The sequence below is a fragment of the Phoca vitulina genome, unplaced genomic scaffold (assembly GCF_004348235.1).
Source record: "Phoca vitulina isolate PV1807 unplaced genomic scaffold, GSC_HSeal_1.0 scaffold9, whole genome shotgun sequence".
Lineage (NCBI taxonomy): Eukaryota > Metazoa > Chordata > Mammalia > Carnivora > Phocidae > Phoca > Phoca vitulina.
Window position 1 is genome coordinate 53,308,070 of NW_022589712.1, and position 13,927 is coordinate 53,321,996.

The following is a 13,927-nucleotide window of genomic DNA, read 5'->3' on the forward strand; positions in this document are numbered from 1 at the left end:
AGGGTATTAATATTGATACAATCCATCAGGCCTATTCAGACTTCCCCAGTTTTACTTGAACTCATCCGTGTGTGAGTGTATGTTGGTTCTAAGCAATTGTATCACCTGTGTGAGTTCCTATATGTACTATTACAGTCAAGATCCAGAACAGTTCCATCACCTTGAGGATCCCTTGCGTTGCCCTTTGTACCCACACCCACTTCCCTCCCGCCCCTTCCCTCACCCCAAGTTCTTGACAACCACTCATCCTTTCTCCATTTCTATACTTTGGTTATTTCAGAAATGTATTTATACAATCATATAGTTTACAACCTTTTGGAATTGGCTCTTTGATTCAGCATAACTCTCTGGGGATTCATCCAAGTTGTGTGTATCAGCTGTTTATTGCTGAGTAGTATTCAATGATATGGATGTGCCATAATGTGTTTAACCCCTCAACCATTGAAGGACATTTGGATTGTTTCTAATTATTAGCTATTATGAATAAAGTTGTTATGAACATTCATGTACAGTTTTTGCAGAAATATAAGCTTCTATTTCTCTGGGAAGTATGCCCAAGAGTATAATTACTGGGTCATATGGTAATTGCATGTTTAGCGAAAATGGGCACACTCATATTCTATGGATTTAAGTGTAAAATAGAAGAATATTTTAGAAGAGTTAATTGGCAGTATTTATCATTTTTAAATGCATATTAATTTTAACTCAATTTTGCTTTTAGGAACCTGTCTTCTAGAAATATTTGTGTTTTTGCTAAAAGATAATAAGTACCAGGCTGTTCATTGCAGCATTATTTGCATTGGGAGAAAATTCAGAGCAACCAAACAAAATGGCTGTATAATGCTGTATGTTATAACTCTTGCTGTTGAGTTGTGTACAAACTGTTATGTTTTAATTTGAAACTCCTTCTGTAGGAATTAGAATGTAAGCATTTTTTTCATAGGATTTTTTGGTTATTTATATTTCTTATTCTGGGTCTAATTATCATGTTCTTTGCACAAAATACACACTTGAGGTTTGCTCTTTTATTGATTTTTAGGCATTTGTATACAGTTGATATTGTGGGTATTAACCCTTTATCTGACCTTTGCAACATAGAACTTCCATATTTCTGTATAAACAAAACTGTCACATTTTCCTTTATGGTTTCTTGTCGTGTTTTGGAATAGGTTTCCTACCTGCCTCCCTGCTTTTACTCCTATTTTATTAGAGTAATGGTGTACATATGAGTTTGTAAGTAGCCTCAAGTCCTTTTTGAAAGAGGCAAGGAATACACAAATCCCAAAAATAAATGAAAATGTTGTGTTAGACATGGGAAATTATTTTTTATCTATTCATAACTGTCATGTTTCTTGACAAATATAATTCTTGCTGTGCTGTGTACATTTTAAAGTGATGCCGGAGGAGTAATTATATCATAACTTTAAAGGATTATGAACACCTAAGGGGAAGGTGCTGTTTAAACATGTTGCTAATAATGGGTTTGCACATTTTTCAAACTGCTCAAATTACATTCGTGAGTATCAGCAGCATGGCCTCCTCGGAGAAGGACAGAGAATGGGTGGAGGTCAAGAATATTATTCCAGGAGAGGTTGTTTAGGCAAGGAAGTAATTTATCTTGCTATGGACAGAATGAAGAGCTCACCACCCAGCAATTTATAATTGATCACAATTATGTTGTCTAGTGGTGGCAAGTATTTGGTCAAAAGATTAGCACAAATGTAGGAGTGTTTAGTCAGATCCAAAATTTAAGTTGGTTTAGCAACAAGAAAAATGAAGCCATTCGGAAGAACCCAAAATGAAACAAAGTAAATGAAAATGGAGATTCAGTCCACATGTTGTGGGTTGATGTTTCCTTGGAAGGAGTGGTTAAGAATTTTTGATCCTTAAAGCAACCTCATATTAAAGTAGTTTAACTAATTTAGACATGTTTGACACTACCACAAAGAAAATAAATTATATTGGGCTCTACACTGATGGCTAAAAAGCCAATTCACCGAAATGGAAGGATGTTGAAGGTACTCACATTATGTAATCGGTACAGTATGTCAGTGCTAGTGGTCTGGTTAACCAAATGAAGGCACATTTAGTGAAATTCGGTATAATTTTTTCCTAGAACTACCCCACTTGATTACAGCAAAATAGGTTCTACTAATCACAGGCTGCATAAATTGGAGATTGAGCATAGTTTGGGGGAACAGAGATGGTTTTATTATATTATTTGGTCTGCTGTGGCCCATGAGGGAAGATGTGTCAGCAAGGCTAACACGGGTCCTTTCTTTATTCAGGAATCTGCTTAAGATGATCATGGGACTTGAACAAGCTTCAGTGCTCGTTTAGTTAACGAGCACTTTGTGTTTCAGAAAAGTAAAGAGAAGAATAAAGGGTGTGACTTGCCTGAAGTTATGGAGTGAGTTCACAACACAAGTGGACAACACTGGGGTCTTCAGACACCCAGATCAGTGTTCTTTCCACTGTAGGAAAATGCATGTTTCAAAAGTCCAGGCTCAAGAGGACCTCTGGCCCAATTTCAGGTAACTTGGAGGTTTTCACAGTCTTTCCTAGATATAAAGCTACAGTGAATTAATTCCATTAAAAATTGGAGGAATCCAGAAGGAAAAAAAAGACTAAAGCCCTCACCTCCAGTTCAGAGTCTAGTCCAGAAGCTAGACTCTGAACTGGAGGGGAGGGCTTTAGTCTTTTTTTTTTTTTTCTAGAACTGACTTTGATTCTTCACTTCAGATGCAAATCAAGATGTGGCCACCCATTGTGGAGAAGCCAGGTCACCTGCTCCTGCTCCCCCTGACTCTATCTTGCTGGTGGCTTTGTAGTGTGGAACAATGAACAATGGGCTGAAGTCTCAGGGAACCGTGAGCTGGAGGTAGGACCATCATCAAAGAGGAGGTAAATGAGCCTAAAGGCTAACTGAGCATTTAAAATTGTAAAATTTGCAATTTTCTTTAGGTATTTTGGAGCCTGTGACTTTTCCCCCCAAATCTCACATAATTTCTTAACCACCCCCCTCCCCCAGAAGCTCACAGGCCCAAGGCACTAAATTGTGGAGCCTGAGGGATGGAGGACCCAGAAAGGAGTGCCATCTCTCTGCTGGGATCTTCTTTCCTTAGCTTCTACAGTCCCCCCACCCTACCCAGGGCCCCCTCAGGTTTGATGTCACTTCGAGGGGAGTGACTCCGACTGGCTGAAAATGACAAATTAGGGAACTTTGAGTCGCATGATCTCTTCTTATTCAAATCCACTTGAAAGCAGATTAACAACTCAGCTAGGTTTTATAGTCCTGCCAAATTCCTTTACCTTGCTTACCCAATATAATAGGCTCAGGCCAGTTTTCTTTCATCTCCTCTATTATTAACATGATAGTGTGAATGTAATGCTGTTGAAGCCAGGATGATAGTGAACATGTGGTGTTTCTTTGGCTACTTAACATCCATTCCACCTTGCTGATGGCATCTGATTTCTTTTAGGAAATAACCTCCTCCATGTGTATGCAGTCTTAGTGGGGTATAAATCCAGGGACCTGCTCCCCACTGTGGAAGCTCTTGTAGAGACCAGCCCTGAGGGTGGACATTTGGTCTAAGTTCAGCCAATCAGATAGAATCTTCTGGAACTTTGAGCCTTGAACAAGTGACACAAGGACCTCAGGAACCACACTGAAAGAGACTGAATTTCCTGTTCCTGACCTTCTAGCTTCTCCTCAGTTCCTGCCCATCTCTAGGCCTGGCCCTTGACTCTTCTATGGATTAGTGAGTACCCTGATATCTTTCAGTACATTCCCATTTGATTCCATTAGCTCAAACTGGTTTCTGTTGCTTATAACCAAGAATCCTGGTATAAGATCCCTTCCTGACGTACCATCACACATGGGCCCGCAGTGTTGTCTTTAAGTCTGCCCTGTCTGGAGTGTTCTCCTAGAATTGGCTTAAACCAGCTCTTTCCTCCACTGATGACAGCCCACAGAACTGGCTTTCTTTTAGTGTACTGATAGAAAATATTCCTGTAGTTTTTCTAGCCCTTCCAGTTTCTCATTATCAAAACAAACATACAAACAAAATGCATCGGAACTTCTCTCCCACAGCTGTCATTAATGTGAGGTCTCCATCCTCCTGCCCAGGACCACCTGCTCAGGAATCCATCTCTCTCAGGCAAACATATTGCCAATGTTACTTTACCAGAATAGCTAAAATTAAAAAGACTGACCAAACCCAGTGTTTGCAAGGATGTGGAGCAACTACAATTCAAACACATTTTGTTGTTGGATGTGTAAAATGGTACAATTGCTTGGGAAATATGTTTGACAGTTTCTAATAAAGTTAAATACATACCTACTCTTTGACCCAGCATTTCACCTCTAGGTTGATATTCAAGAAAAAGTTAGTGTTCACAAAAAACTTGTACAAGGGTGTTCATGGCACCTTTATTCATAATACCCAGAAACTGGAAACAACCCAATTGTCCATCAACAGAAAAATGGATAAAGAAATTGTAGTATATTCATACAATAGAGCACCAATAGAAAAGAATGACTCATATGGGCGACAACATATGTAGATCTCAAAAAAACTTATATTGAGCCGAAGCAGCCAGAATCCACATGACTCCATTTATATGAAGCTTGAGAACAGGAGGAAATAATTTATGGTAATAAGAGCAGTGGGGGAATACTGACTAGGAAGAGGCACAGGGAGCCTTCTGAAGTACTGGGATTTATTTAATCTCCGTGGTAGGTACATGGGTATATACGTATGTAAAAATTCATTAAGCTGTACACTTAAGATTTATACACTTTATTGTGTGCATGTTACACTTCAATAAAAAAGATATAAAGAAAAGAGAAAATAAGCATATGATTATGTTATATAATTTAAATATCAACAGTTCTATAATTTAAATATATTTTGTTAACTCTGCACGCAAGTCAAATTAGATTTAAATCCCAATCCCATATATGATGTTGAGAATGGCTTGAAAACCTTTTGTATTTTTCCCCTCCATGCTTTGTTTATATCAAGGCAATAGGAAGCTAATGTGTTTCCCCTTCCAGGAGTATTTTTATGTTCAAAGGAAAACCACTGGGAGAAAGTAATAATTAACACAAAGGAATGACTGGCTTAATGGTGGGCTTTCAGGCATCAGTAGAGGAGGTATTTCAGGTCAAGGGAGGGTCAAGAGAATCTCCCAGAGTATTCCACACTGAATGGGTAGAAACGAGCAATAAACCCCTAACAGACATTTCTGCTGATCCACTGCTGCGGCCAATAGCCTTTGGTGTTCCGATCCTTGGATGGAAAAATCAGCCTACTTGTTTCCAGCAGATAAGAGGAGTTTGTCTCCTGGGGCTGGTCATTTCCTCCAAAGCTGAGGGAGGGGAGATTTTGTGGGCAGCTTTCCCTCCACATTGAGAAGAGAACAGAAAGCAGGAAATAGAAAGCCCAGTATAGAGGATGAAGAAGCGAGGGGTGAAAATGGAAAAGCACAGGAGAGAGCGAGTATGGGCAGCACCCATGGAAAAGAGACGGGAGACACAGCAGGGCGAGGGGAGACAAAGGGAACCCAGCAGAAAGTGAAATGAAAACAGAGACAGTGCCAGTGAAGGAGGCCAATCTCTGCTTGGCCCCTGCAGCCTGTGAGTCCCCTTGGCCCTCCTGGAACAGCTGGGCACAGTGAGGGGACTCCTGGCTCCGTCCTTGCACTTCCCAAGCTTTCCACCCCCTCCACCGTGCCTACAACAGCACAGTGGTTTTCTTAAAACTTCATCTGATCACATCATTCCCCAGCATAAAACGGTTTAATAGCTCAACATTATCTCCTTTAAAAGTCCAAGCTCCTTAATGTTGCCCACTAGAGGCTCTCATGACTTGTCCTCACTTGCTCCTCAGCCTTATCTAATTTGTGAATAATGGGTGACTATGTTCAGTGAATTTTATTTATACCACAGGCCCCCTTATCCATGGGTTCGCTTTCCGCAGTTTCAGTTCCATGCAGTCAACAAGGGTTGGGAAGCAGAGGATCCTCCTCCTGACACATTGTCAGAGGTCAGTGGTAGCCTAACACTACATCACAGTGTCTATACCTCTCACCTCACTTCATCTTATCAGGTAGGCATTTTATCATCTATCACAAGAAGAAGAGTGACTACAGTACAGTAAGATATTCTGAGAGAGAGACCATATGCACATAACTTTTATTACAGGATATTGTTATAATTGTCCTATTTTATTATCAGTGAGTGTTAATCTCTTACCGGGCCTAATTTATAAATTAAACTTTATCATAAGTGGGTATGTATAGAGAAAAACAGTGTAGATGGGGTTTGGTCCTATCCGCAGTTTTGGGCATCCACTGGGGGTCCTGGAACGTATCTCCCCCAGATAAGGGGGTACTGCTGTAATCCTATTCCTGGCATCTGGCTGTCTAGTTGCACTTTAAGAACCCTAGGAGGGTACTAATTGTATTTTCACAACCCAACTCCAGGAGAACACTGTGAGCGAGTACCTCTCCATGCCACAGGAGCCCGGACGGGACTCGATTCCTCCAACCAGGACCACCTGCACCCTTCCCTGTTGACTCGGGGCAGGAAGCTGGCGTCACCTAATTGAGATTTGAATAAAAGGAGTACTCCATTACCTATGACTCTCCTCGAGGACCCTGGTTCTGACAGAGAAAGCCCTCTCTTCTGCTGTCTAAATCCTGGATAACCTTCGAGACCCATCTCAAACACCACCTTTATTATGTCCATTCAGGCTCAGAAATAAGGCTTTCTGGTATTTTGGCAGTGGCCATGGTTTGTGGGGAGAGGGAAGAACTTGGGACCAGAAGCTGACAGGCCTCGGGATGGTGACATGAGGGGGGGGGGGTCCAGTCTTCAGGAGCGCCCAGCAGACGGGCTGAGTTCCCGCAAACGTCAGTCAGTAGCCCAGAGGGTCCAGATGCCTGCTGGGACACAGAAACAGCGCTAGCAGTGGACGAGAGCTGAAATTAAGTGTAGCCTCGTCAGGCTGGTTGCCGGTGGTCAGTTCACTTAGAGCAGGCATCCACCTGGGGACACGGAACTGTGATTCAGGTGCCTGAGGGAAGAGGCAAGCATGAGCAAGGCGGGGTGTCAGGGGCTCCGCCTGGATTGGGCGAGTGGATCAGATCCCAGTCCTGCAGACCAAGTTGACCCGCCAGGGAGAGCTCAGAGAAGGCGCCAGTGCTGTGGGTCCCGGGTGTTAAAGTCGCAGAGGATGCCGCAGCAGTGAACTATGATTCCCGCCTGACCAGCGGCTAGTCGCCCCGACCAGAGCCCAAGAGTGGCTGAGCTTGCGGTCGGAAGGTGTGGTGGGCGGCGACTGCCCTGGGCTCTGGGAGGCAAGGGCTGTGCGTCTTCTGCCGCCTGGCCTGCCCCCTGCCCCCCGTCACCATGATGTTCACTGGCACCTCTCCTCGCTTGGTGATCTCCTCCTGTAAATAACCCCCGCAGCAGAGGGCCAGGCACACACAGTAAACAAGGATAAGTTGGATCCAATTGCATTTAGCTCCTTGGCAGCTCGGGCCTTGGTGTGTGCTACGCTGTCCAGCCCAGTCCTCTTCCAGATTTTTTTTTTTATATCACTGATCAGGACTCCTCTTCCTCTGTGCATAGTAAAATGGAGAGGCAGTTACTCTCCATTCTCCTGGGTAGGGAGCTGGGACCCGTAGGAAATGGAGGGCAATGCATTGTGTCCCACACCCTGCCTTCCTCTGCCCCTCAGCCGAAGCCATCTATTCCTTCTTCCTTTCTGTCCCCGACATCAGTGAAAAACTTGATCTGGTTGCCATGGAGACCAGCCACTGACTTCAGAGTGCCTGTTTATTAAAGATGAAAGTAATGTCTGCCTGGCTGATCCGCACAGCTGTCAGAGACTCGGCTGTTCGCAGAGGAAGTCACTAATTTCGAGGCATAATCACTCATCTAAGAGAGAGATGGCCCCCCTTCATCTTCCGAGCGGAGCTGGGCTGTGTGTGGGTAAGGTCTGCCCCAGTAGGCTTTTCTTGTTCTTTTTTTTTTTTTTTTTTGGTTGTTTATTTTATGACTAATATGGTAACTATACTTCTTTTCTCCCTTATTTCCTACTGAAAATATATGGTCTTGTAGTCGTGTGATAGATTAGTTCAGCTTCGTGGGCAGGCCCAGGAAACCCAAACCCTCTCATGACGTGGTTTCCTTTGGAAAATGTATTCTGGATTCCAAGCCACCTACTTACAAATGAGGTTGTCTGTTTATTCATTCAACAGCCTCCACCAGGTGTGCAAGAGGAAAAGAGGTGGGGCCGAGCCCCGCAGAGAGCAGACTTGATCTATTTTGTGGGTGCTTCGACAGGTGGGAGAAGCAGGCACTTTCCGAGGGAGGCAGTAAATTAGAAGAGAGGTGGGGGGTCTTGCATCTTTCAGCCAAATGAGCTGTGTGATCTTCAGAAAATGAGTCCCTTTTGGGGCACCTGGGTGGCTCAGTCATTAAGTGTCTGCCTTTGGCTCAGGTCATGATCCCAGGGTCCTGGGATTGAGCCCCATGTGGAGCCCTGGGATCGAGCCCTGGGATTGAGCCCTGCATGGAGCCCTGCTTCTCCCTCTTCCACTCCCCCTGCTTGTGTTCCCTTTCTCGCTGTGTCTCTCTCTGTCAAATAAATAAATAAAATCTTAAAAAAAAAAAAAAAGGAAGAAAACGAGTCCCTTTCTTTTTGTCTTTTTACTCTTTCTATTCAGTCAATGATAAAATCTGAGAGCAAATCTAAATCCCAAGATTCATGATTTAGATTCGCCAAGTGTTCTCCAAAGCCGACAAAGCAAACGGGGCTAATCCCTGCTGGGTTGTAAGGAGCGGCAGGCAGCGCCCAGCGCAGCGCTCCAGGAGGCAAGAGGCTGCTGGGAGCTGACCCCCACCGTCCCGTCTCAGTGCGGCCAGCTCACTCATCCCTCTGCTCTCAGTTTCCTCATCTGAAAGAGAAGTGATGAGTAAGCTAATTCTAACTAGCCTTTCATTCCACAGAGACGTAAGTGTGGGCTTCCATGAACAGAAAGGGCTCCTAACGCCGGACAGCCGAACAAGGGTTAGCCCCGGGTCTCGGTCGCTGTTCACCAAGTACAATCCGTGCCTCCGGTCCGAGCTGTCTCAGGCCGAGGCAGGTGCTTGCTTCCATCTCTAGGCATCAGCGTGCAGGCACTTCTGTGGCGGTCTGGGCAGGAGATCCCGTCCCATTTCTCCTGAGCTGCCTGGTGTTTGGGAATGAAGATGGAGCATGAAGCTAAAAGACGGAAGGGAGTATCACCAGCGCCTTTATTATTTTTTTTAAGATTTTATTTATTTGACAGAGACAGAGAGAGAGACAGCAAGAGAGCACAAGCAGCGGGGAGCAGAAGAGAGAGAGAGGGAGAAGCAGGCTTCCCGCTGAGCAGGGAGCCAGACGTGGGGCTCGATCCCAGGATCCTGGGATCATGACCTGAGCTGAAGGCAGACGCTTAACCAACTGAGCCACCCAGGGGCCCCTCATCAGTGCCTTTAGAACACAGTGCACCACGAGCCCAGATTAGCCTGGGCTCCAGAAAGGCAGCTTCCGGGCAGGCAGGCCTCAGAACTGCCACCAGCCATCCCCTGGAAGCTTTTATTTCTCACCTGCTCCATCCCTAGGGTAGGCCAAACAGCTGTCTCATGTCACTGTGATGCTTCCTCCTTCCCCCGGTCTCATCCTGAAACCATTTTTTCCAAAGGACAGGCACCAGTCTTAGGTTTGCATGTTTTATTGAAGGAAATTTGAATCCCATTTGTGGGATGCCAACATAGGTCATAACTTAACCCTTGTTATAAACACACGTATTTTTAAAAAATTGTATGCCAATTGTATAAAACAGTAGAGGAAGGGAAGAACACTCATTCATTCATCCATCCATTTACCAATTACTTATTGTAGGAACTTACTATGAGTCAGGTAGATTTATGAGATAAATCTGCCCTCAAGGAGTATACACTTACTTTTCTTAAAACGTGCTTTATTGAGGTATAATTTCTATACAAGAAATTTGCCCGTTTTATGTGTATAGTTTGATCCATTTTGACAATCACAATCAAGATATGGGACATTTCCATTACCCCAAAAAGTTGGTTTGGCTGTTTGCAGTCAATCCTCTCCTCCTCTCCAACACCCAAACCCCAGCCAAACCAATGATAAACTTTCTGTCATTTTGCTTGTGCCTTTTCTAGAAGGTCAAATAAGGGACATACCTTTTAGTAGAGTATACAGTTTAAAAAATAAATAAGCATTTGCACTCCCAGTGAGTGAGGCAAGAGTTTTGACATGGGACACGTAGACCATGCTGTTGGAACACATAAGTGATGTGAGGAGACTTCGAAGCTGAGGTCTGAAGGACTAATAACAGTGAATCAGGTGAACAGGAATGAGAGTAAGGAGTGTTCCAAGCTGTGGGAATAGTATACACCAAGGCCAGGAGAGAGCCTGCAAGGCAAGTTTGTCTGGGACCTAAATGTTTCTGTAGCTTGGGGATGGAGTGTGAAGGGGTTAAGGTGGGCAAGTCAAGAATTTGAAGAGAGAAATCCATTCAGACAAAGAAGGTCCTTATAAGCCTTATAAGCAACGGGAAACCATGGTGTTAAGCAAGAAAGCGAGGGCATCTGATTTGCATGTTAGAAAGATCACTCTCCCTGCACGTAGGAAATATGGAGGGCCAGGCAGGAGGCAGGGACCTGAATAAGAGGCTGGTGCAGCGATCCAGATGAGAGGTGCTGGCAAACAGGGCTAGGGAAGTGGCAGGTGGTGGGAACGGAGAGAAGTAGATAAATATGGGAGAGATCTGGGAGGCGGAAATAAAGGGACTGAGTGACTCATTGGAAGTGGAGAGAGTGAGTGAGAAATGCATTAAGGAGAATTCCTCGGTTTCGGATCGGGTGCCTGTAAGGAAGATGGTGGCGTTCACTGAGACAGAGAACACTGTGGGTGGGCAGGGGTAGAGGGGTGGGGAGGGGAGACAGTGTGCTCTGCTTTGGATGCATCTCGTTTGGGGGCATCCAGGAAGATGATGTCAGCAGTCAGAGCTGTGAGCCTAGAGCTTGGAGATCCACACCGAGCCCACTCTTCTCCACTCTCTGTAAACTAGCTTCTGGGTTCTTCCATAGAATTGACCTACTGAGGACTAAAGGATTTATCCTGTCAAGCAGAACATTTTTTTCATACGAAAAGGATTTGCTTCTTGCGTAGTTGGGTATAGGGAGATTTGTTCCCACATGATAAACCTTGGAAAAACTGGGGAAAACTGGAAAGTAACTTTCAGTGAGCTTTTCTCATCTCCTCTTTCCCAGTACAACCCATCAGCAGCACTGGAGTATCTTTTAGGTGGAGAAAGAGAAATGGAGTGAAGTGAGCACACGAGGACCGCTCAGACCTAAGCTTTCTAATCCTAAATCCCCCGGGAGCCTGGATGTTACACGTTCAACGACATGATGCCAATAGATTATATTTGGTGGCATCAATAAAATGAAGCCCATAGACACATTTCAATAAATAGAATCTACAAGTGGATTAAACTGTCGAAGGAAAACCTTTTCTTTTCCAAACTCCTTTCCTTTCTCAGACTGAGAGATATTAAGGAAACTCATTTCAATTTTGTTGTTTGTTTTGTTCTGCTTTGCTTTGTTAAAGGAAGACGGGAGGAACCTAATTCTAGGTGCTGCGGTGGGGGCTGGAAGCGGACCCAGCACTATGCTCGTGCAGGGCAGAGCCGGACGGAGGGAAAACCATTTTGTCCCTGTTTGAGGCCAAGGGAAGCCATGATCTTTTAAGAACCTCATAGAAATTCCAACCGAGAGAGAATTAGTATGGAATTCTGTAAGCAATTCCTTCCTTTCACAGAACTCACGATCTAAAATGTAAGAGCACAGGGGCGCCTGGCTGGCTCCGTCGGTGGAGGCTGCTGACTCTTGATCTTGGAGTTGTGGGTTCGAGCCCCACGCTGGCTGTAGAGATTACTTAAAAATAAAATCTGAAAAAAAAAAAAAAAAAGAAGTAAAAGCCCATTCTTTGGCTGTTCTCCTAGAGGTTTGGTGTGAGAGAGCTGGAGATCCATAGCCTGCAGGCCAGGCTTGTCCTAGGTTCCTTTCCTTGCCACAGACAGAAGTGAATCACAGATCCACAGCTCCCAAATGCAGATACTGTTTCCTCTCATCCCAACAAGAGGCAACCTTGATTTCATCGGGCATATGTCGTTAGTCAGCTTATCAAAGTCTCAAGTGGGACTACCCTTAAGTGATCTGTGCTTAAAAAGTACCTCACTCCTAGCCCCCTAACCAAGGGATGAAAGGGACCACTCAGTCACCTGCATAAAGACTGTAAATCACGAGCACTCCTCCTGCCTGCCTGAGAACTCGGGCATCTTATACATTTGCTTCTTTTTTCTCTGCTCTCCTTTGGGATGACACTCAGAGCCAGGCCTCATGGTTGTTTATCAGCTGTCCAAGGATATTTTAAAAGATTTCTGCTTTCATTTATAACATAAGTCACATTCTTCTTGCATCCACTGCTGTATTTTCCGAAGGGGTTATGTCAAAGGAAATTCAACACCCGTTTTTCTCATGATTTGCTCCTCAGCTTGCTCACTCATCAGAAGGCCAATGCTATTTGATACTTCAGAAGATTATTGTCCCTGTTAGGGAAGGGGAGCTGGCCCCAGTGTCAGGTGACTGAGTTTTGTTCCCATTTCTACTGTTGACTCAATAAATGTCCTTGGGCAAGTCATTGAGCCTTTTCATGCTGTGGTCTCTGGGGATGAAATCTGCCAACTGCATCATATGAATTTGAACCTTACTGCCCTCTGGGATAAAAATAGGAGGGGGCCAGGTGTCCATGTGACCCCAAAACGATGGGAGGAGGAGATCCACGGGATCTCAAAAATGTCCTTGAGCTGCAAACTCTGTAACAGGGTCAGGCCACACCCGTGCCCTCAGGCATTTGACCAGTTGCCTGTGGGGTCAGTTCTGGCACTTGAATTTTTCCAGAAAAAAGAAGGTACTGCATTAACCAGCCAGACTTGTATATTCTGTCTGCTCCATATCCCTATGGCTTTGTACTCTTCCCCTGCCATGATACTCACCACTGACTGTTATTTACTTGTTTGGTTACTTGCCTCCTGGACTGGAAGCTTCTCAAGGGAGGCCACCATGTCTGCCTCATGCAACATTGTACCCTCTGTGTGGAACACGTGCCTGGCAAATAGAAGTTATACCAGAAATATTTGCCAAATGGATGAATGAAGGAATGAGTGCTGTCTGGCCTCAATAATATCCCATTTCTGTAGCACCGAGGCTGCCTCTTCCTGGCCAAGCGAGAACTTGGTGGGATCAGATTGTCCCCATTTCCTCACAGCCCCACTACGGTATGATAATGAAAGCAGGTCTCAGACCAAATGCTGTCACACGTACATATTTATTAGTTAGAAGATCCCAAAACATTGCCCTCTGAACTTTTAGGTGCTATGTCCACCCTTCACATGGAAGCTTCTCTTGACAGTGACAGGACAATATTCTAAAGACCAGATTTAGTTAACATCAGGCATCCAGAATTGTCTGAATTCATGGCTGAACACAGGACAAGTTCCTATTTTAGTATATGTGCTGCCGAAGCGAGCACAACACAGGACAAGTTCCTAATCACGCCTCTGATTTCTGAAAGGTGACCAGTAAAAAGCTGGCTAGAATGTTATATTCAGCGATCGTAAGAGTAAAGAGAGCCGCTAATGTTTTACCCAATCCACCTGTCTTGAATACCATTAGGTTCAACAGCAAAAGCCCAGCTCTAACCTCCCTTATGTTAATTAAGAGATTGCTAATTTTGCCAACAGAAGTCATTGCTATCATCATTTTGCTAATTAGCCAAACTTCTGCTGTTGG